Here is a 24,779-nt window from a genome sequence, read left to right as displayed (position 1 = left end):
ATGAAAAAATCAGAGCCTTGCACCACCCGCCAGAGCCGTGCCAGAACTTTTGATAAATGCAAATGAATTAAGATAGGTAAATGAATAAATGAAAGTCGATTATTAAAGAAGATTACTGAAAAAGTGAATGAATGCAATGCCATGCTCACTAGCCTTCTCATGTGGGTCAATCTGTCCAGGCCCAGCACATTCCAGTTGGGATACTATAGCTGGGCATTGGAAGTGGGAATAAATGTCCAGGACCTCCCAAACCATTCCCAAACTTGTCCTCAGCACCGGAGCAGCTTCTCGAGCATTCACCTTCCCTGGTTCCAATGCAAGCAGATGCTAAACTTGTCTCAAAATACAGAGGGATAAGATTCTGCATCAGACCTGTATACACATTTAACAGTGGAATTAAGAAACACTTTCCTGAATGAGAGCTGAAATAGGCCAGAGTAGCTAGAAAATGGGGAAGAAACAGGGGGCAGTGAATGAGATGATAAAGGCAGGAGTTTTAAAGGATTAGTTTTTCCAGTCGTGTGTGTGTATAAAACTTTGGGCTCGTTGGCACATGATGCTGTGGAGGTCAAAAGTATAAACTGGGTCAAAAAAGCAATTTGACAAATTTATGGAGGAAAAGTCCCCGAAGCTTTACTAAAGGCAAAGGGAAACCTCTGCAACATGTTGCTGGACAATGCACAGCAGAAGTATCACTCTCTCATTCCCCTGTTTTCCCCCGTTAGCATTGGCTGCTCTTGGAGGAAAACCACAACAGACCTTTGACCTGATCCAGTTTGATTATTTTTACATAGTTAGGGTCTACTTTTCAGCTTTATACTCTGTCTAACCCTAATGGGCTTGGACGTGCGTGTGCCTCACAAATTTGGGATTAGCTGTGCAAAGTCAGATTTTTTGGGACAACCAGGAGAAAAGCATTAGGAAGTACAAATCAGCACTGTCTCGTCCTTGAGCCGCTGGGCACTGTTTCACATGCTGGCTTCTGCTAAAGGCTGGAGAACAGTCTCGTGGGTTGGCTGCACTGTTTGCCCAGTTTCACTCCCCATCAGGGTACTAAGAGGTTACTTTGAGCATCAAGTATAATCTGAATCCAAGTGCCAGCTTTGTCACAAATATATTTGATGATGGTACAGCTCCCCTAGCAACAGAAGAAGGTTGCTATCTTAAGGCACCTGCACTTCATCTGGAGCTGTTTGGCAGTAGAAAGTCTGCAGGTTTGCTTGCGTCAGAGTTACTGAGCAAGAACATGAGTACAAAAAGTCTGAATTGTTGAAAACAAGGTGGGGGTGGGGTGGTTTGGTTTGTTCCCCCTCCTACCGCTTAGTTCCCAAAGTTTCAAGGTAGGAAAGGAAGTGCTTTCGTCATGAGCAAGGTTTTCCCCTGTGAGTTTCACATGATATGGGCATTTCACTCCCTTGCTCATATGGGAATCTTCAGGTAAATAGACATGTCCTTTTTGTTTTGGTGCTCTGGTGTACAGAGGCTGAGGACAGAGCAAGGACAAATGTCCTGCTTTTAATTTTGCTGAGGGTGTAAAATGAGTCGAGGCTTTCTGCAGTCACTATTCTATTCATATCTTTTGTGTCCGATGCTATTTTTGTTGGCTGTGCCCCTGGAGGTGGAGGTGTGGAAGTGCGTTTCTGCTGGTCTTTGCAAGCGGTGTAGATGTTTCCTCTGTTCCAGGCACCACCTCACACGCTGCGGCCTTACAGGAGGAGTAGGCGGATGTCAGCGTAGCCATTTCTCACCTGTCTGTAACTTTTTAATACTTCCTTTTACTTGGCTTTGCATTTCTTCCATGGAACGAACATCTCTGGGTAGCCACTGGGAGGTGTAAACGGCTTGGGATGGAAACCACAGCTTGTAGGTGCGCCCTCTGCCAGGCTTTTCTGGCACCCGAGGAAGCCCAGTCTCTGCCTGCTCCCAAGCGAAAGGGATATTACCAGCTGCTCGGTGAGAAAACAAATTCACAGAGATACAGGAAAGTGTGTTAAGTTGGTGGGAAGCAACGGGCATGAGATTCCTGGCAGCTCGGGTATGTAAACATTCGTAAAATAGAGAGTGTGTGCATGTGTGTACTTTGTGGTAGCAGGAAACCCAAGAATTCAGCTCCATTATTTTTGCTGGAATTGGTAGCAATGGTGCCAGACAAATATTATATGCCCTTAATCCTCCTGACTTTACACCTGTGAATGACCTAAAGACCATCCAAGGTGATCTAAATTACAAGACATCTCTACTAATTAATAATGGGGTTTGGGATCTGATTTGCTTTTTCATAAAGATGGTTTCTGTTTCTCAGTAGCTCAGATGCTGGGCTACCTCTGGGGGAAGTGAGGGGAAGTGGAGACAGGAGGTGGAGGTAATCTGTGACCTCTTCTGAAAATGTCACATGGATGTGACTAGCCTGCCACAAATTTAGCACTGGTGGCACTGACAAGACGCTGCAGTGGAAAAAGCAGAGGTGTCCTTTTAGCAGACGCAGGGCAAGGAAATTGGCTGAAGTTAATGGATCTAAGTTATAATTTCCAGTGGAAATACTAATGCAATTAATATATTTCCACATAGCAGGACAGCAAGTCCATGCTAGTGTTTAGCTGTTTGTCATGATTGCTCAGGAGACTGGCCCAGCCACATCCTGGAATCAGTCCAGCTGCACCCAAACACATGCAGCCTGTGTGAGGGGTGGGAGCAGGGCTGAGACACAAACCACTGTGCCAGTAGATTTGAGGGGCTGGAGGAAAAGAGCATCACCAGGACCGGCTGCTGCATGGTAGTGGAAAGCAAAGGTGGCTGAAGAGAAACATCTGCCCCTCTGACCCTGGCCTGGGTATGGGGCTGTCACTGTACCCCAGCTCTCCGGCAGGGCACCCACCATCCTACCTGGGGTCTGCACACCCTGTCTAGACACAGGGCACAGGGCTGCAAAGCCTAGCACACCCCTCACGCAGTGCTGCAGATCTCCCTGCTGCCCATTTGCTGCTGGCACCTACCTACCACCTCCTGTAGAGAAACCTCCCTCTTCTCAGTGTTCTCAGTGAAGTTACAAACCCTTTAGGGCAAGAAGCAAGCCTCTTCTGATCTCCTCCCTGAACATGCCGCAACTGCATGAAGCTAGAGAAGGGATTTTCAATCCTGCCAGTGTGGTAATGGGAGCTGAGAAAGTGCCCAGCCAGCTACAGCAAGATGAGGTATGGAGCAAGATGTGTTTCTCATCACTGGTGGAGCAGATCCACGAAGCAGCTGTTGTGGAGAGTGGTGTGCTATCCCACTGCAGGTCCCCAAAGCAGCACCCCATCCCCCTCCCTGCAGAGTCCACACACATGGGACAACCTGCACAGCCTGGTGCCAGCACCCCCTTTTTCTCCGAGTCTCAGCTGAGCACGTAGGGGTCCTGGGGTGCCCAGCATCACTGGTGGGCCCAACCTCAGGAGCTGATTATGGTGTACAGCAAGGGCATATCTTCAAATAGGTGCCCTTAACCTGGCCTAATCTGTACATCTGCCGCGGCAGAGGAAAATCAAATATCTCTCACCTAAATAAATTGTTGTTCAGGTTAAGGGAAGTGCCAGAAGCTTTAAAGAAGCTGTTAGCTGTTTCCAGAAAAAAAGGAGCAAGTGACACCTGCTGCACATCAAAACAGCTATTGCCCATGTATCAAAAGAGTAGTTATGCATGTAACAAATGATCAGGGATATGGAAAGCACAGGTCTCAGAAACCAGGACAAATTCCACATTTTTTTCAAATCCTGCTTCCACAGTCCCAAGCCCATACACAGCAGGGCAATAATGCAGCACAGTGATTTCTGTTGGCCTCTGCCTATTTCCAGCCAGAGCATCCCTGGCTGCTGATTTATTCAGCAGACATCAACCAGTGGAATGTTTCCATGATATTTTCATCAAAAAAATGTGCTAGGACTAAGTGCTTTCACCAGTTTGTTTGTTTGTTTGTTTGTTTTTTAAATGAGGAAGTCTTAAACTATTCAGGATCCTCTCGGGTCATGACATTTATCTGACATGAAGTGCTGGTGTCAGAAGGTGCTGCTTGCAGTGCTGGTGGCTGCTTAACCTCCAACAGGCTTAGTTGTAACTCTGAAAAATACCATTTTGGTTCTTCGTGGTGGAACTCATCATAACCTTGTTTCCAAACACATGGGTTGCACTCCACACATCTTACAACTCCATGAGATATTTGCATTAGGGAGGCAGCTTGCTTTCCCACCTATCCTGTTCTATCAAAACACATCTTTAGCACCACGCAGCCAAGGTCATCTCCTTTTCTTTTTTTGTGTTCCTTCTGCCTGCTCTGAATACATTATAATACAGTCTTCAGCTCCACTATTATATCTTTTCCCACAAGACCATTGCCTCATTCAGTCCTCAGCAGGGAACATGCTTTCATCTCTGCCAGCTGGGCATGGTTGGAGCACCCCATGCCTGCAGAAGCTCCGTGGGGAGAACGTGGAGGCGAGGCTTTGCAGATTCCCATGCACAGAGGATGGAGGAGTTTGGTTAGGTCCAAATCTGGTAGGAAATTTCCAGGGAGCCTCTCCCACTGCATCCTTTGTCAAGCCGGTAATGAAGAACATCTGTGAGGATGGGATTCCTCTCATCTGTTTTTAGGTGCCTAAAAGCTAGGTATCTAAACCTAATTAGTTGGACAGGCTTCCTGCATAGTCAATGGAGACAAATAGGCACCTCTAGTGTATGATTCATCTCACATATCTTGAAGTTTATCTTGAGAAGGGCTGACTCACCCTACAGCCAAGCACTGCTTCTCTTCCGTGACTGTAAAGGCAGGTCGGCAACATGTTGAGGACTTGACAAGTACATTTTGGATGTCCCAAGTTGGGTAAGGTGAGTCCTACTCCCAGCTGTGGCCGTGTCTGTTGAAAGAATCATCATTATGCTCTAGCTTGCCCCCTTCGCCCCTTGTGTCCCACAGAGGGTCCATTTCCAGCTCTGCCCAAGCAGGGCTGGGTTTTAGTCTGTCAAAATCATATTATCAGTCTTTATCACATTATCAGACCAAGTTAAATATTTAAAAAGCACCTAGGGGCAGGGTCCATGTCTTTCTTTTGTTTGCATATTCCCTTGAAGAGTGAAGCCCCTGTGCTGGTTGCAACCCTTTGCAGACTGGTGCAATACAGCACCATGAGTCGCTGTGCTAATCTGTAGGTCTTGACAAAATGCAGCCGGGAATGCAGAAAGAGCTCATGGACATTGGGAAATAGGCAGGAGTGAATCATAAGAGTCAGGAGAAGCAACTAATGTGTGGGAAAAAGGCAAATGTGCTACCTCGGCATAAACATATAATAAGGAAGTATGTAATAATAATTATTGTTATTGTAATACGGCCTGGGTGAGCATTTGGAAAAAAGATATCTAATAACTGACAAGCGACATGGCTCGGTTTGTTTTGATCTGAAATTCAAACAATGGTTGTGTTTATAAGGCAATAATACGCAGGGCACAGAGCACTGGCACCACACCAACTATGCACTCCTCAAGTTGGGTTTATATAGGTCATGCCAAACAAATAATAGTGTTCTTCAATATAATTACTGATTCATTACAGAAAGAGAATGTAATCGAGTCTGTTTGGATTTCAGGGAGGCGTTAGATACGGTAAATTCATATATTTGAACTTTTATTGGGAAAGCTTTGTGCGATCGCCTAACTCTGCTCCTGGAGGAATCAGCGATAAAATTCCCACTGCTGCCTGCCCTGGCAGCCTGGGATCCTCCCTGCAGGCTTCAGCAGTTGCTCATGCTCCTGCTGGCCTTTGCAGACTCTTTCAGTGCCCTTTGAAGCTCTTCACAGGTAAATTGGGAAACTAAACTACTGCTAGACTGAGACCCAGATCCAAATGTGCTGGACATGGCACTTATCTCAGGCAATTGCACCCACCCCTTGATCCTGGGCTCACCACGGCCCCTCCACTTCTGAACCTCCTGGTATATGGCCGACTTCTGGATGTGTCTCTTGAGACACATTAATTCACTGTTATTTCAGGGGAAAGCAGCAAAAGACAAAGGACAGGATGGCCTGGCGGTGCCCACCAGCTCCCTGGATGAGAACACCCTAGTTTAAGTGGCACACTTGGCCACAGGAGAGTTAAACTGGGTTGTCCTCATCCTGGGAAGATGTCTGTGGGGTTGGGCAGTGGTTGGGCCATGCTGCATGATGAGAGGGTGCTACCAGCACTCATCATCAAAGGAGAAGGGCCAGGCTCAGCTGATGGTGAGGGATGATCAGGGATGCTGCTCTGGAGCCTTTTGGATGGCTTTGCCACATGGCATTCCCTGGGGCATGGTGAACTGGCATTTTGGCTGCAGCACTCTGCTTTCCCCAGGAAGACCTGGGCAGCCCTGCACCAGTCCAAGGTGTTTCCTGCTGGCCTCTGCTCTGTATGGACCCTGTACAGCACACAGGGATGGATGATGGTGCCCAGAGTAGCATCCTAACACCCAGCTGCTGGGACCAGTGACAGGGCATTGCTCTGCGTGATGCCTGGACTCAAGGGTTTATCCAAGAAAACACAAGGCATTGTGACACAGTCTTGGAGTCAGCATGTGTCATGTCCATGACCAGCCCTGCTGCTGCTCCCCACAGTGCGAAGGGCAAAACCCCAGTGTCCTTCCTGCTCTGCCCCAGGGAGCAGCTGCCTTTTAAAAAAAGGCAAGATAGGGCATAGCATGAGGCTTCCAGAAAAACAGGGACCACGCCAGTCACGTTGGAGGACCAGCACCCAGTGGAGGGAACACTGGTAGAGCACTAGACCCACTAGTCAGTTGACTTCTCTGAGTCCTGAAGAAGTTCATCAGGAACAAGTAGGACCATAGTAATTTAAGCTTTCAAAAGGTTTTTTGATAATGGCCTTTCCAAGAATGAAACAAACTTGGCAGCCATGGGATGAAAAGTCCTGTCATGGATTGAATATTGAGTCAGAGCTAATAGGCAGGAGGAAAAATCCATTAAAAGTAAAAGGCCAGTGTTCCAAACAGGGAAGAAAAGCTTACAGGGGTTGGAGGGGGTGGTGGGGCCATGCCTGTCAGAGATGAAAGTGGCCCTCTGAATACCATGACAAAAATCAGTAAAGGGGGGAGGGGAATAACAAGGCAACAGCATTTGCTGCCAACAGAGAACCATGTATTATAATTGCAACCAAGACTTGGCAGGACTGGAAGGGACTCCAGAAGATTCTAACTAAACTTGGAAGCCAAACCACCATGACAGTTCAGCACACACAGATGCCAAAGCAAGCTGTTTTGGAAGAAATTGAGCAAGCCTCTTGCTCTGAATTAGAAGTTGGCTGGTGGGGGTCAGCAGTGGACACGGGCAAGGACTATTCAAGCATTGCATGTAAAAGACCTGCTCTGAGGGTCAGCATGAAGAACATGTCATCGTATAACCTGGGCACACATCACAGTCCATGTCCACTTGCCCACTGTGAAGCAGGACCTAAAGAAACACTGTAAGATGGACCATACTGAGTCAAGAACAAAAGTCCACTAAAGGCAGCACAGAAGAATAGAAATGGGATCAAAGGCAGAGCCGAATGGGGGACTTCTTCCATGAAGGGAGGTTGAGTAGTATAATATTTCATTTGCACTAGGGTTGCAGAGGTCTACAAAACAATAGTTCCCTTAAGTAACAACTGGCTGATGCTTTCAGTTTATTTGTACTTTGCAAGTTGAAAAAAAAGATGTAAAGGTGCTTTTAAAAATAGTTGCAAGGAAAGTTACTGCTTTGCCACTGGGTTGCCTCTCAGTACTGTTCCCTGCTGGGTGAGATCTACTGACAAGCTCATACCTGGCCTGAACTCAGTTGCCTCTGTGTGCCAAACCACCCATAGCAGTGTACTCGTTCAAGCTGGGTTTGCTGACACCCACTTTTGCAGAGGCTGGATTCAACTGCCTTGTGGGCAATGTCCAGCCCTGGGCAGCAGCTGGCAAAGCACAGCCTGTACACTGAAAGCCTGCTTACATCAGTGTCTGGCTGTCATGGAGTGGGGACCGCATTCCAGGGACAAACATGGTCCCTGGCAGGGTGTGGTGACACCAAGACCCGTGCAATAAGAAACGGAAGGAGGTTGTGTGTGTAAATAATTTACTAGTAGACCTAAATGCTACCAGGCCTTTGTTTATTTTTATGAAGTCAGTAAAGAACCACACTGATTCTGAGACTGGAGTTTGGGGACCAGAGGCTGCGAGGTGACATAAAGCAAAGGCATCTGTCCTCTCTGTGTGGGAAGGCAGCCAGGCTGGGAGGGGACAGATGCCTTCTGAGTTTCCAATTTTTCCTGCAAACACAAACCTTTGTGGAGAAACTAGAAAGGGAGACGTGCAATGCATATACAGGTGACTGCCCCGGAGAGGTAGGAGCTTTGCCACATGATCTGTGGATGACCAGGGAGGGGAAATCGTTTGCTGAATGATGCCTGTCACTATTTCAATCAGTATTTCTGGGTGCTCCCAGCTACCAGTGCTGTGCTGGGAGCCTGGGTTCATGGAAAGGTAGGGTTTTGGCTGAGAAACAAAAGCAAAGCCTGGACTTACTGTCATCAAAGAAGAGCTAATCATGCTCCTCACAAGAGCAGACACACTGGGGCTGGTGTCTGGGCTGCTGTATAGTACAGGTGCTGATGGGATGACATGATGTCCTGTTCCACAGCACAGTTACCTCAATGTTGCCAAACCCAGGCAGCCTTGGGAATCAATAGCAGGATGCTTCCTCCTTAGAAATCATTTGCTTTCTGTAAGGAGATAAAAGGTCTTGCAGACACGTAGACATTGATTGCGGGCTACTGGGGAGGAAGAGGAAGGTTCCTTCTCCTACTTTACTACTCTTTTTGTTCTATAAAAGTCTGCTCCATACATCATGTGGTTGTAAGAGAATCTAATTTTTCAGTTAAGAAAAGCATTCTGTTCCTGCTACCTAGTGCAGAGAAAAACATGAAAACTCTGGAGTGTGAGTCAAACACTAGAGTCAAAAGCAAACATACAGAATTCAACATTATTGGTTTTATTTTATTTTTTTTATTATGTTCTTTAGGTGACTGGCATTATTTTGGAACCCAATTCTCAAACATCTGGGATTAGCTCTCCTGGAAATGTGAGGATGTGGGCCCTCTAGTGCCACTTGGAAAATGTCAGTATTCCAGCCCACAGTCTGCAAGGGAGGTGTTATTTGGCAAGTAACTAGAGCTTAATCAGAAGTTTGGGACCACCTTCAAGTGGTCAAGGAGAAAAACAAATCAAATTTTCTTTTTCAGATCTCCTGCATGTGGCCGGTCCAACTGGATAATAGATCCAGCAGTAACTCCTAGCAACAGGAACTCTTCCCCTTCAGTGGTTGCTTGATGTCCTGTGTGAAATGAGAGTTCAGCCAATGGTATAGGCACTTCTTAGTGGACAAGTATCTACGCATGTTATTCTGCAGTAACTGGTGTCTCCATGTCTGCCATTCTCCCTTGCCAGCCCAGCAGAGATAACTGAAGTTACCTGGAAATAAATTTCTCCATCAAGTGTCCTAGCTGAGGCTTTGCTGCAATAACAGCACATGCACAACTTGTGCTGCTTAGTTTATCTTTGGATGGACAATTGCTATCTCCAGGCCTACAGAGTAAGCATTGTTAGATATATTAAAATAATTTTTAAAAAGTCTTCTGACTCCAAAGTTCACAGCCTTTCAGTTTATGTATATCCAGCTGGGAAATCATGCCCACTAATTTTTACTGAAGTTTGCAGTTGATTGACCCACCAGTACAATGCCAGGATGCTGGGTAGACTTGTGCAGCTCCTTCGAAGTTCTGGTGCGTTCAAGATGCATGGCTCAAGGATGACCAGTCTGTTACCTCTAATATCACTGATGGATAAACCCTACAGATTCAAGCTGTAGTGGATATGACAGTGTCTGTTGCAAGTGGAGCTGTTTCAAAATGCAAACCAGAATTTCTAAGTGTCACTGAAATGCTGAAGATCCATTGAGGAGCAGGTGTGGGGTGGTGGATGGTAAAGGCTTTTTTAGTGAAACTGTTCAAAAGAGCAAGTCTGCTGATGAAGGGAGGGTCCTATGGTCACCTCCAACAGTATAAGAATGAAAAGCAGCAGCAGCAGCAAAATCCAGTAATGCACCAAAAGATAAGTGTCCAGCCTAAATCAGGCCAACAAAAATATCTGTGCTGGTGAATTAATATGCCAGTCTACACCATATTTCCTGAAGCAGTTGAACCCTTAGCCATGAAACTCATCCCAGGAAGAAGGGCTGTTGTAATGACAGTGCTATAGAGGGGATTAGATCTGCCTCCTAGATGAGCTGTTTACTGTTATGACAAGCTTGCATTTGTGAAGTGCATACTTTTCACAGAATCACAGAATCATTAAGGTTGGAAAAGATCTTCAAGATTATTGAGTCTGACCTTTGAGCAAACACCACCATGTCAACTAAATCACAGCATTAAGTGCCAGATCCAGTCATTTATTGAATGCTTCCAGGGATGCTGACTGCAGCACCTCCCTGAGCAGCCTGTTCCAATGCTTTACAACCCTTTCAGTGAAGAAATTCTTCCTGATGTTCAGCCTGAAACTCCCCTTGAGCTTGAGGCCGTTTCCTCTCCTCCTGTCACTAGTTGCCTGGAAGAAGTGGCTGACCCCCACTTTGCTACAACCTCCTTTCAGGTAGTTGTAGAGAGAAGTAATGTCTCCCCTGAACTTTCTTTTCTCCAGGCTAAACACTGCCAGCTTCCTCAGCCACTCCTCATCTGACTTACTCTCTAGACCCTTCACCAGCTCTGTTGCCCTTCCCCGGATCTGCTCCATCACCTCAACGCCCTTCTTGCAGTGAGGGGCCCAGAACTGGACACAGAACTCGAGGTGCAGCCAGACCAGTGCCGAGCACAGGGGAACAATCACTGCCCTGGTCTGGCTGGCGACACTATTGCTGATACAGGCCAGGATGTCACTGGCCTTCTTGGCCACCTGAGCACACTGCTGGATCATGTTCAGCCACTGTTGATCAGCACCCCCACATTCTTTTCTGCTGGGCAGCTTTAAAGCGACTCTTTCCCAAGCCTGTAGTGCTGCATGGGGTTGTTTGACCAAAGTGCAGGACCCAGCACTTCACCTTATTGAGCCTCATACCACTGGCCTTGGCCTATCAATCCAGCCTGTCCAGATCCCTCTGCAGATGCTCTCTGTAAGAAATAAGTGTTTCGGTGTATGTATGCACTGGTGAGAGTGCATGTATTAGACTAAGAAGAGTGTGCATATTTGCATGTGTGTGTGTCTGTGCTGGGTTAAGGACTCGTGTACGTGCATGAGAATAAGTGCTAGTGAACATATGAACAAGTTACTGAGTGGCCATCATGCATCTGCATGTGAGCACCTGAAACTGCAGAAGAAAAAGGGTGGGTAGGGCTGTGTGAGTGCTCATTCACTGCAAGTGCTCACTGAGTGTTTTTTGCCAGCCGTGGGGAGTGTGGGTCTGTACCAGTGGGAGGGCAGAAGAGCAGCAATGTGGCTACAGGCACCAGGGCGCGTGGGAAGGAAGGCAAGCGCCAGTGCAGGACAGCGCTCAGGGCACTGCAGTGCCAGAGGGGAGATGCAGGAGGGCCTTTTCCCAACTGTTTCTACAACATGGTTTGACTCAGCAAAGCATTAACATGGTAAAGAAAAGTCTAGAAGGGCTCCTGCCAGCTACAAATAGAGCGATCAGCATATACAGGATGTGGTAAGAGCTAAAGGCATTCCGTTATTAACTTCACTTTTATTTCTAGGGGATTCACTTCTCTGTTCTGTTTACTATTTGGGAAGTGAAATCTAAGATCACAGTACCATTAAAAAAAAATACCTGTCACAGCTCATTTGTTTTTCTACTTCATTATTTTCCTTTTAAAAGTTACTTTGCTTTTTCTTGAATGGAATTTATTGAAATTGCTGGTAACACATGAAGTCTTCACTCTGTTTCTCTCCTGAGAAATTATCTAATTTGCTCTCATTTGAAACTGTTGACTCTGAGGGGAGTGTTTACACCTCACAATGTGCTCACAGTATGGTGCAACTCGGAGCAGAGGAAACAGCACGGGTTCCTCCTCAGCACAGCCAGAGCTTGTACACTGCTCACAAGGTGCTTTGTAAACATTTATTCATTCTTGTACACACGCTCCCTTCCCTCCCCCATCAGGTGAGGAAGTATTATTGTCACAATTTCACAGATGGAAGAAGTGAATGCACATAGGTTTGGTGACTCACCCGCAACCACTGAGGCTGATTTAGAGCTGAGGTGTTAAGCTCCCAGCCACCTAATTTAACCTAGCAGGTCACGTTCCCACCCAGGGCTGACAATATAGGTAGTGCCAACTCCATCTACCTGCCACCCACTTGTCCTGTGAAGCAGTAACACTCATCTCCACGTTTGCAGAATGAGATCAGATTGCTGTGGCTTACTCCATGTGATAGTGTCATCAGAGCGCAATATATCATTATGATATCATGATGTTATTGTGCCTGAAACTAACGCAAGGCCACGCAAAGAACAGAGGTAGGCAGTTGAAAATCAGCGACCATGTACTCCTCAACCACATCACACACACGCACTGTTTACCAGGGTGTTGGTTGATTCCACCATACTGCAAGGATCTGCAAACAATCTGCATGCTGGGCAGGATCTCCCCAACTTCACTGCTGGGGTTTGGGTTAATTTCTGCCCTATACAGTCCTGGTGAAAATGTCTGAGGTAGGAAAGATGGCTCTGTGAGGAGGTGGAAGGAAAATGGTTGCCTCTCAAGTGGAAATGGCTCTAAAAGCACATGGTCAGAAGATAAATATCATGGTCTCAGTTCTCCAGTGGGGCTAGTTGTTTTTAAGTGCTGAGCACTTACAGGAAACTAAGCCTTCTAAATGTGGTTCTGTACAAGCGCACAAAAAAACCCAGAACAGAACCTTCAGTGTCACATCACGACTGAACATCCAGGGTCACATGTTGCCATTGTTTGATTCTGCTTTGCTATTTAAAATCCTCACCTATGTTGTTATTCACTCCCACACAGAATCAAGAAAAACAACAACAATAAAAAAACCCGCTCCTTATCATCTTCATTTACTTTTCACACTGTTTACATGGGGAATGATCTCACTCATGCCTAGCTCATCCCAGACGACTCAGATTAGTCAGTTCCGCTTTCTGAGACCGGCTCCTTTGGCTGACTGGGGCTCAGACCCTGCAGGATGCTGCTGCACCCAGCGTCACACTACGGAAGGGGAGGTCAGCTTTCCCTGCACGAACCTTAACTTTCATTTTTAAATAAAACACATCATATTTTCATCTTTGGAATATAATCTTCGTAACAGGCCGTTCCAATGACTCTAGTGTTTCTTTTTGCCACGTGCAAAATTTGTTTCCATTGCCATGACAAAGTTTGCAGGAAGATCCATCTTGATTTCTGTGGGCTTTGGACCTGCCTCACAGGGTGTGGTACTGCATCTGCTGAGAGCAATGCCAAAACGCCCACTAATTTCAAGGTATGAGAAATTAAGGGTCTCAAAAGTACTTGGGAGGGGGAAGGGAATGCATTTGAATACCAGGATTGTTCAGAGGCCTCCCTAAATCTCTTCCTACCATGGTGTGTGGTTTTGGGGTGCATTGGGACTTTACAGTTGTAGAGAAATGGGTGAATCTTGAGCATCTAGAAGGAAGATGGATTGTTCTCCTTCCTCTGACCCTCCTTTAGGAACTAAGTGCCACCCAGACTGTGCCAGAGACATGGGTTGTAGAGAGTCAGGACAACACCCTTCTGGGCTGTTGGCTCTGGAGTTGAGGTTTCCTTCTTTTCCTGACTGAGGGTTAAATGTGAGTTTTCCTCCGAAATCAGGGAGCCAGTGCTCTGACCAGTGGCAGGAGAGCATAGGCTGGCATGTAGAGGAGCCTCAAGTCAGCACCTTTGTCCACAGAAACAGAAGACCCACTGTTGTTGAACTGGCAGAGAGTTAATCTCTTAGTTAAAATATTACTGGGCTCTACCTGCTCTTATCCTTCCACAGTGCAAGGGGCAAAGGGCTCAGTAGGTCAGCTGGCTAGTACCTCACAGCAACTGCAGGGACCCGGTCAAGACCCAGAGTTTGACCTGTGCCTCCTTGGTTAGATCTTTTTCCACAGTTCATGTAATTCTTTTATAGCCCTTGTTCACGCTTCGGTATGTTTCATGCTAAACAGAGCAAAGGAAGAACCCTGGAGAGAAGAAAGCCAAGGCTAAAACTAGGTACGGTCAGCACGTCAGTTGTCCTGCAGTAACACTGAGTGCACAGGATGCTCAGGAGGGCAGCCTCAGCACCGCTGGCTGGGAGAGGAAAGTCCAGCCCTTAGAACAGTGAAAAACACAGTGCCTAGATTTCAGGAGTCCCCAGTAGGGAAGGCAGCTGTGCCAGCTGTGAGAGACAAATAAAATGCCTAGTTGAGGAGTAACAAATTCAGCGCAAACACCCAGGCAATACCTCACCTTCTTCTCCTAAGCGGCATGCAGCCAACACCCTGTGGCACAAGTAAGCAGAGCCCTGGACAGCACTGCACTTGTTTGCTGCTGGCATTGCTGCTGTGCCTACCCCAGCCACAGCAGGGGCTCCCAGACCTAAGCCACCAAGACTGCAAGTTACAGTTTTGCTGGCCAAAAATTTTCTAAATGGGAACAGCGAGCAATCCTCACTATCTCTTGCAGGTTCCAGTTCAGCAATGTGAGCTACGCCCATTCATCTAAATGCAGAATTAGCTCTGAAACTAATGATAAGGTTTTAAATGCCGTCACACAGCTAATTTATTTCCCCACTGTCCCACAGTGCTTCCCAGGTGCTGAAAAGCTTAGCTGCCAAAATCTCTATGGCCTCTGCTGACAACCTTAGCAACGCAGCTCTGCATTGCACCATCTCTAGTATTCATGTGGGCTCTGAGTGCTTTCAGCCCTTAATGTGCCGAGCCTCAGAGCCCTCAGCAGTGGGGGAGGGGCTGTTCCTCTCCTGACACAGCTGAGGAGAAGCAACTTCTCTCTGCTTACAAGGAGAAGTGGGTGCTAGGGCACCACCATCAGCTATTGCCTCATGTCTTTCATGCGTGTCTTCCCTCCCAAGAGCAACATGCTGTACCTTGATGTCAGTGGAGTTACACAAGTGTGAGCTAGGTGTGATACCACACTACAACACACTGGCTGTGAGGAAGGCACAAGGTCATTCCCCCCTTGGGAAGAAGAGAGAAGGACATGGGTGTATGTACACACACATGAGCATACCTCGGCGGCTGTGTGTAAACAGATGTGTACCGACGGAGTTTCCACTGGGAGACGTGCCCCATGTGGCATATGTCTGTTCAGGCAGAAAAGCATCACTGCCCCAGTTCCTGCAGCTGAATCCTTTTTATAAACCAGAAGTAACTCCAGAACCAAAAATACCACCACAGGGCAGCCTTCCTGCTAGGTGGAATAGTTTCCTCTTGAGAAGAAACCTGGTGGAAATCCCCTCTAGAGACATTTTTAACTTTGCCAGAAAATGTACAATGGGAGTGACTGCTTTAACTAGTGAGCCGACTGGGATGAGCTAATGGGTTTTTCCATCTCTGGTGTCTAGTTCCAGGGATTTCCATGAATTGCTGTCAGGACAGAAGAAGGCAACAGATTGCAACTGTGGGATCTGCTGTTTCAGCTCCACTGACACGTCATTCCCCCAGGACACCCAGTGACCTGGTTAATCTAGTTCTTTGCTTCTGACTTCTCGTAAATGATTTATCAACTGGCGTGGATCCCTGTTTGCTTAAGGAGGCGTGTGACGACCTCTAGCAGACCGGCTGCACTGAGCTACTGCCTGCATTTGGCACCTGGCTGCTGGTCCCAGCTCGTGACCCTTGGCATGGGGAGCAGGAGGACAGGGCTCTGGTGGAACTTGATGGCAAAGACTCATGCAGGGAATGTGGGTGGTGTTTACAGGGTTCTGTGGAGAGCCCTGGTGACTAAGCTGTCAGCTCATCAGCAAAGGCGCTTGCAGGCCTGCCTTGGCCTGCCCTGACCCTCATGATATGTAGGTCCTGACTAGGAGAGCTGCCTGTACAGACTGTGGGGTATAAGCCATGGGAAACATCAGCTGCACCAGCACCAGCCTTCAGGTCCATGTACTCCAGAAAAAAAAGAATATGAATATCCATCGCCTGGTCCATCCTCAGCAACAACACAGTGTCTGAACCAGATGCAGCTCTAGAGGTCTTTGTCATGCAGACACATCACCACATGCAAAACTCTACAGCTAAAACGAAGAGAGTACAGATCTAAACTCAAGCACTCAAGCCAGGGAGATGAAGGATGATCTTGCAAGCTTTACATCCTGCCTTTGTAAGTGAGGCTAAAAGAGTGTGGAAAGAGCTCAGATACCACAAATTGGGCACCCCCCTAAAAAATTGTCTATGGGTAACTCCCTGCCTTCCCTCCAGGCCAGTTATTGCTGCTTCCTGCTCTGATTGTTTCAAATCCGGTTATCTTGAGTTATGCCCGTTCTGGCAAATATGGTGCAGCAAAGGGGAGGTCCTGTTCTCATCAGTGCTGTATACATGCCACAGATCACAGAGATTAGCATGGGAAGAACAGCTCAGATGAGCTGCTTGAGGCAGGTACTGCGGAGCTTGCAACAGAGCTGTGTACCATTTCGAAATATAAAACTGTTTAACAAAATCTTTGTCGTGGAAGGTACAGGGCCATACTGAATTTCCAGATGTCTGGAGGCTGTTACATAGAGGCAGCACCCAGCAGAAACAGAAGCTGAGGAAGCCTACTCCTGCACCAGCCTGGACAGCCCCGCTCCCAGGGGGCACAGTGTCACACCACTCAAGGGCCACACATCATCATGGAGGGCTGGCTCAGGCTGCGGCGAGGAACCTGTAGGCAGAAGCATCGGGTGTGTTTTCTTGTCACATAAAGGTGGATCTGGAGCAGCTTTCAGCTTCCTGGGACCTGAGAAGTGGTTTTGTTTATAGCCCAAGAGGGTGGAGGGTGCTGCTCCTGTTCCCTTTTTGGAGGTACACCACGAGCTTCCTTGCCTTGTGCACACATGACATGCTCCCACTCTGCACCCTGTACAGCAGTGTCGCAGGAGGACAGACAGCTGGTGGGATGTGTGAGGGTTAGTCCCACCTCACCAGGAGAAGTCATAGCCACCCTGCGGCTTAAGACCCAAAACCACATCCCCAGAAGTGTATTCAGTCTAGGCTGAACCCACATGCCCTATGATATCCCAGTCATAGTTGTAGAGTAGAGAGGAAGGACAAGGAAAGAAAGGAAGGCTATCAAATTATCACAAAGTATATTTCCAGCCTTTTAATATGGGTTGACATATTTTAGGTATAACCTTCAATGTGAATTCCCAAGTGCTGATAGATATTTATATAGGTAACTCAGGGTTCAGTCTTAGTTTCAAGCCCAAAGTCACTGAATGTTCACACCACCTCTTCCATATACAGACTTGCTCTCCAAATAGTAAAGAAGAGCCTGATCCATGTAGAAGTTATGTCCTTAGTGGCAGCACAAGTACTCCTGGCTCAAACCTCTTGGCTCTGCAAAGTCAAACAGGTTTACTGAGGACAGCACAAAATTAGGGTGATGCAAGTGCAAGACTCCCCAAAAGCATTCCCCTGTCCCTAGGCATTGAAACAAGAGCCGAGTTTTCTCATTGACCTCTTTTGTTGCAATGGCGCATTAAAAGAGCACTCAGTTTTTGGCAGAGCCAGGACTGCAGCCTTTTTCCTCTCATCCCCAGTCTCCCAGATGGGGGGAGAGATTGTTTCCAGGTGCCTGGCCTTATTCTGGTCCTGGCTGTACAAGGCTATTTTCTGGTCCATTTTCTGCCTATTCCAAAGGGATTTTAGTTTGCTTTTTTTTTTTTTTACCACAACCAAACAGATATTTTTATTGAGCTGTTCACACAGAAGCCATTTTATTGAGCTGTTCTGGTTGTGATGTGCTAAAATCACTGACCTGGTAGAGCAGTTCAGTGCAAAACAGAGAGAAGTCACACACCTCTCACCTGGGTCTTACCATAAGAGATCCTGCTGGGATGCTCTGGTCAAGATTACATCTACCTGCCATGTAGTCAAGGCATCTTCCTTTAACACCACTGTTCTGGGAAGACTGGCTCAGAGTTAAGAGGCAGATGATCCCAGTGTCTTATCCAGGTCCACTGCTGATGAGGTTCACATTAAATCTACTGGCAATATCTAACAAAATCTCATGCAGAAGGGAACAGTTATGGATGAATAGACGTTAATAACCTGCTTTTCTTGGACCTGATCCAGTATTCACTAAAGGGATTTCCACAAGGAGTAGTAGGATTCTTGCAAGTTTTCTTCTGCTTTATTAAAGCAGAAGAACCCTCCAACAACCAAATGAAAAACTAGCTTAAAAGTTGCTTCCTCTTCTTCGTATATATTTATTCTCCTTTCTGCTTCTTCCTGGCACTGGGAAGAGTATATCCCACCTCTGACAAGCCTGTGATCTGAGAACTGCCTGTAACATGAGAAGTGCATTTCTGAGCCCCCAGTTTTGTTGGCTGTGGAGAACAACTGCCTGAGCCCTGCTCCACTTCCAGGCTTGTCACTCATAACAGGCACCGGCTCAACAGAATTACACACCAAGAGGACATTCTTCCTATCTTATTATCACCTTCCAAAACTGTCAATTAAAAAATGTCACATTTATGTACCCTCTGGGTGTCATCTGCCTTGTTTGCACACTTTGTTCACGCAAGGTTTTGCCACACACTTCCCATAAATTGTCTGAGGAGGAGTGTTGCAGGTATCAAGGCACTTAAAGATGCTGTCAGAGTGTCTGATTGCATTTCAAAATGCATTGCTTCTGCTGCATTTTGACTTCCATGCAAGTTGGGCATGTATACCCATCTCTAGGTACTGAACACCTTTCAAGTCTGGTTGACAGTCTCAATCCCCTCTTAGACTACAGCACTTAGCTCTCAGGGTTTTGAGAGGATGCAAGAAGTGATGATTATGGATTCTCAGGAAATATAAAAATGGGGTATTTCCAAGTAAGTTAACTAAGTAACTTTTAAGTCAATTAGAAAGACGGTTTATTAACACTGTCTGCTAATACCCAGCTTTGACAGATTCACGTGATTCCCACTGCCAACACCTCCAATAAGGAAACATTTATGACCCTTCTCCTTAAAAAGGCTTGTTTTATCTCATCTAAAATAGAGCATGAAGATAGATCTGTCGACATTAGTGACATTAACTCCTCCTTTTGGCCCCATGCTTAAAAAAGAAAAGAAACAGTCAAACCTTAAAATGGAAAGGGAATCACATAGAGCGGCTGTGGCTGGGAGCCATTAAATGCTTGACTGTAGTTTTTCATTGAAACAATAAAGCAATTTATTGTACAGATAGCTTTGGCAAAGTGGGGTTTAGGTTCTTATTAGACTCACAGCCCTAAATCCCCAAAGGTCAGGTACAGTATACTGAGGAGACACTGGCTCTCCCCACAGGAGAGCTGCCAGTGCATCAGGCAAAGCACAAACCAAGTGTGTGCAAGCGTGAGGCCTAATGGAGCTGCTGTCACTCTGCTTTGATTTTCATGCAACTTCAGAAATGTCAGGGTCAATTCCCAGGTTAACAATTCCTGGTCTGTTGCAGCCAAGTCTGGCAACCAGAGGTAGGCAAATTCATAGTCCTCATTACAAACAAGAAGAGAGAGGAAAAAAAAATCTAGTTTGTTTGCAATGCAGTCTTGACTGCCTGTAGGTTTAGGTCGGAAGTACTCAGTGTGAGGCCTGTCTTTATGCCCCATTTTGGAAAGGAAGGTGTTTCTGTCTGTCTCAGCATGTTGGGGTGTGAGCAATAGGGCTGCCATCTAGAGGCCAAAGTGACCTTGGACAGCACATTCCCTTGGACAGCAATGGCACTGGCTATGACCTGCTCCTCTCACTACCTAATTATAAAGGATTTCTGATTTCTAAATGAAACTGCTATAGTACAAAGCACTTCTCCATCCACATCTCTCATTCAAGAATTGTATATCGTGCCTTAATCCATCCATCTTAAAATGGTCTATATAGATAATGGATGCATCTACCACAGGGATGAAGGACAGTATGAAATGAGATACAAAGCAGAGTCTTGCAGAAATACTTGAGGGGCCCTGAAGAGCTCTAAGTTTCTGGCAGTGGTGTTAAATGTGTGGTATTGAAAGAGTTATAGCAGGGAGTCTCAAGTATGGGACAGGGTTTGTTTCCCCTTAGGCACATCAAGCTCTATAGCCTCAGAGTGAGCATGATTTTCTGCTTGTCCCATTGCTACTCCTCACTACTGCCAGGCTTTGAGAGAGTTTGCTCTGGAAATGCTACAAACCTGTATCTATTTTGGCTCAGAATGTGCTTTTCTCCCATCCCTACAGAAATCTCACTCCTCTCTGACAACAAGGTGGGGGGAGCAGGTCTGCTGAGACCAGCAGCAAGCTCTGGGTACCTAGGCCTGGATCCTGTTCTTCTCAATCTGTTCCTGAACTGAATATTGCAAGTCAAACTAATCCAAACTCCGGGCAACTGGAGCCAGTCTGTAACTTGTCTTGGTGGTTACAGCCTGTATAGAAAAGTCACATCACAGCTGTCACTTCTTTCACATGGCTGCTTCTCATCTTCTCTCTCATCTGGCTTAGGAATGGCCTCTCCCCTGAGCATTTCCCTACAGCAGGCATAGGAGTCATTTAGTACAGACAAATGTTAAAAGGAACCAGGCAGAGGACACTCTTGGCAGCCTACTGCTCTCCACAATGACCTATGGTAATCTGAAGTGTGTTAAACCCTGCCACCTCCCACACACCTTGAGCACCTGAACATGTTGAAGTGGAGCAGGAAGGTGAGGGTTGGAGGGCAATGATACCCTGGCCTTGCAGCTGGAGAACCCCAACAAAAGGCCCTTGCAAAGCCCTTTAATTTTCCTTGCACGCTGCCTGCCCTGCTCCCTGCACCCACCACATTGCAAAATCCCCCACTGATGTGACTAAGAGTCACGTTCCCCAGCCTCAGCATTGGTTTCCACCTCTCACAGTCCTGAAATGGAGACAGGGAAGTGTCAGATGCTTTCTCTTCTCCTTATCTATGACTCTCTGACCATGGGTGTTTTAGAGTCCAAGGGGCTGGAGGGACCTTTCAGTCAATACTGTTATGTGAATGGTTAAATAAAAACAGACCTGAACCTCACTAGCACTGCTTACATCAAGGAAAGGGGAAGTAGCCACTGACTCCAGCAAGCTCTAGCAAAGTTCTGCAAGAGGTGGCTAAAAATAGGTCTGCCCCTACAACATTTCCGTTCTCCCTTTGACACAGTCGCAGCTTTCACATCCCATCGGCCTCGCTGTTTCCTTGTGGCGGGCTTGCCTCACGCCCCAGCGTCACCCGAGCAGCCCTTCCTGCACGCAGACAGCCTCAGGAGCTTTGAAGTGCAGGCTGCTCCCTCCCACCCTGCTGTAAGGGAACACTTCCCCTGTCCTCTTTACATCTACCTCGGTTGCAAAGGAGAAGTGGGGCAAGCCCCCAGTGACGGTCTCATCCTAAAAGGACACAAAAAGTCCCAAAGATACTGAAGACCAGAAAAGCTTTCCACAGTGGAGTGTTTTCTCAGTAAATGAAATGGTGAAAAGTGTTTGTTTGAATACCCTGGAATAACATTCCCAATACTGCCTTTTGATTGTGGTACTTATTCTTGCAGAACTCAGAGCTGAAAATGACCTGAAGCTGCTTCTTGGAGTAAAAAGGAAAACAAGTGAATGCTGGATAGAGAGGAGAGGATGTGAATGGGAACTCTTCTGAGTGGTCTGAGGCTCAGGCGCCCTCGCCCCTGGAGCCTGAGAGGTGGCTGTTAGCCAGCCCGTGATATTGTGTGCATGTTGGACAATGACACATGGAAGCTGGAGGTGCATTGGCAATGCACTGTAGGAAGAGCAAGAGTGCTGTTCCTGAAAACAGAGCCCAGAGTGGATGGCCATCAGTGTTAAGCTGAGGAGGAAGCAACAAAGTCTGTTAACCCAGATGAAATGGAGACTGTTGAAAACTACTGTTTGCCCAAGGTTTTCCAGATCCTGGGGAAGTAATGCTCGTGGCAATTTGGGCCAATTGGAAGCTCATTAACATTTCTGTCTTCCCTGCTTTTCAGTCCAGCAGGTACCAGAAAGGGCAAGACAGCACACACTGGACTTCTGGGGAGAAAAGTGGGATCAGGAAAATCCAAGACCAGGGCTTTGCCTTCTTCTCTGAACCATGAGATAATTAAGCAGGTAACCACTTTGTTGCCATGCTGGAGGTGCAGGGATCCAGACAGTCTGGAAGCTGGTTTACTCTTCCACGAGTTTGGAGTCTGGCTGTTCTGGCCTCAAGCTCTCAAGCAGAGGAATTGGTTCTTGAAACTTCACACTTCACAGACTCTGATTCTATTTCCAGGTAGCAGGGGTGAACTAGGAAAGCCAGCTGAGTCCCCTTGCTGTAAAAAGACCTATGATGAGGATGACTTGGCCTTCTGCAGGGGTAGTAGATGCTATCTTAGGGGAGCCTCTGTGGAGCCCTGACATTGGCAGAGGATTGGCATGTGGAGAGGCTGCTTTGAGGACTTGGCTTGGTAAAGGCCAGAGGTCTCTGGAGTGGACCAGGGAAAGGCACGCCCAGGGAAAGAGCCCCCAGCCAGCCCACAGGACAGCCTCCAGGAGTAATAGCCCTGTTATAGGCTGCTTCGGGGTACTGGGTGGTAAAACATAGCAGAAAAGCAGTCCTCTCAGAAGTCACACCTAGATAACAAATTTTCTCCAGATCAAGCCAAAAGTTATTTCCTGGAGCCTCTTTGTTACCAGATTCCTTTGGAGAACTGGCAACATTCAATATATACCTAATGGTGTCTAGACACAGGGCCATGGCAGAAGGGTGTAGCCCAGTTCTGGGCAGCTCCTGTGGGTACACGTGTGTGGGGAGAAGAAGGGAACGGGGGTGGGAGTGGCTGGTTCCTCAGCAGACAGTTTTGTTTCTCAGTCTAGTGCAGAAGAAAAGCATTTGTAAGCTCTCGCTACTTCTAAGGCTTTTTAACCACTCCTCTCAAGATTAGCCTGTGTAGGTTTCCTGGGTGGTTGGTTTGGGGTTTTTACTATTGCAATTTAATACCTGGAGCTTAATTCAACCTCTCCATCTCCCACCCTCGCCCTGCCAGAGGTCACAAAGGTGGGTAGCTCGGGCCCTTGGTGAGGCTGTGACACTGTGTCTCTCAGAAGCTGTTGTGGGGCTCTGGAGAGCTACTCCAGGGCCACAGCTGGGCTTGAGAAACAGGTCTGCAGCCTTTCAGGTCAATCCTCAGGGTGGCCCTCATGACAAAGGGCTCGAGGCAGTGCCAGGAAGTCAGAGGGATGGGACCCAGATTATCTGTACACACAGACATGGGCTTCCAGCAGGTCCTTGGAGAGAGCTGCACACGGCTCACCTCGGTTGATTTTTGAGCCCCCCCGCTGCTGCTCCCCCACCTTTTCTTTCTGCTCTGCTGGCAAGTGAATGTGCTGAAAACCACACGGGGGGAGGGGAGGGGGAGGGACAAAGTTTCCAATGCTCAAGTCAAGGATGTTGTTATGGGTTCTTTGTGTGGGTGGGTGGTGGGTGTGTGTGTCTGGGGGCGGGTTTCCACAAAGGCAACGGCTGGGGTCACCAGCGCGATTTTAAGATGATTGTGCGGTTTCTTCTAGAAAAACTGTTTCCTTGAGGCGGTGCCACAGCACCATCTGGCGGGGGACAGCCAACCGCGGGCGGGACGGGGCTGCTCGGCCTCCTTTGCTTCACATGATGTGTCCCATAATGTGTGATGAAACTCCCCCCTGGGATCGCACGGCAGCCCCGTTGCCCTGAGCTCCCACCGCTGATGCATCGCACAAACCCCGCTGCTACTGAACCGCACTGTGGCGGTGAGAAGGCGCATGAGCAACTCTAGACCCCAGTCCAAGGCAGCACTGGCTGTTATGTCACACCACAACCTCACCGTAAGCACAAGCATAACCCACTGTCACCGCACTCCTTCTGCACATACAGCTGTCACTGTTGTTCGGGTAGCACAGCCAGTAGGAGGGTAGGAAAGTGGCCAACACAAATTCCAAGGTTTGTGAGGCCTTAGCAGAGTTAAGTAAATTCACTCACAGGTGGTGAGTTGTTTGCAGAGAGATTTGGGGTCTCAAAATATACTATGATCCCTTCTCTCTGGGAAATAGAGCATAGTACGATAACTCTGGTGCTCATGGATAATAAGAGATACGAGCTACTGGACTAAAAAAAATTCAAGAGAGTGCGTACAATGAGCAGATGTGGATTTGAGACCATCCATGTGCCAGAACTGGGGAAAGATAAAGAAAACAAACAAATGGAGGGCAGGTGTGGGCGGAAAGCTTGCAGCAAGCATTTGGGGCAAACCTGGAAAAGCAGTCTACATGATCAGCAGTGGTTCGTGCACAGTGCTAGAAACAGGCTTTTTTTGAAGGAAAAGAACAAAAAAACTTTTTAAACATGTAAGAAAACTTGTATTTTTGAGCATGCCACTTTTCAGTTAGGCATTCACAGGAACTGGCAGTGATGCAGAGAGCACGGCAATGACCATATTTGTAAGAAACAGCTACTTGCTTGTACTTTTTGTTAAATAGCCAGTGTGATCTGAATCTTTACTGGAAAAAAGACATAGAAGGAACAAAGCCAAGTGCAACCAATACCAACACTTCAGATTGAAGAACTAGA

The 24,779-nt window shown here is 47.2% G+C and overlaps 1 long non-coding RNA gene across 1 annotated transcript; it reads left to right on the top strand.

The window, feature by feature from the left end:
* Positions 1–1,464: 1,464 nt before the first annotated feature.
* On the top strand, positions 1,465–9,631 carry LOC108640298. The gene is made up of 3 exons (XR_001921079.1): positions 1,465–2,035; positions 9,058–9,199; positions 9,278–9,631. It is a non-coding gene; the product is annotated as an uncharacterized LOC108640298 (long non-coding RNA).
* The last annotated feature ends 15,148 nt before the right edge of the window (positions 9,632–24,779 follow it).

This window comes from Manacus vitellinus, unplaced genomic scaffold (genome assembly GCF_001715985.3).
Source record: "Manacus vitellinus isolate BGI_N305 unplaced genomic scaffold, ASM171598v3 scaffold_6_pilon, whole genome shotgun sequence".
NCBI lineage: Eukaryota > Metazoa > Chordata > Aves > Passeriformes > Pipridae > Manacus > Manacus vitellinus.
This window is presented reverse-complemented; position numbering and strand designations above follow the sequence as displayed.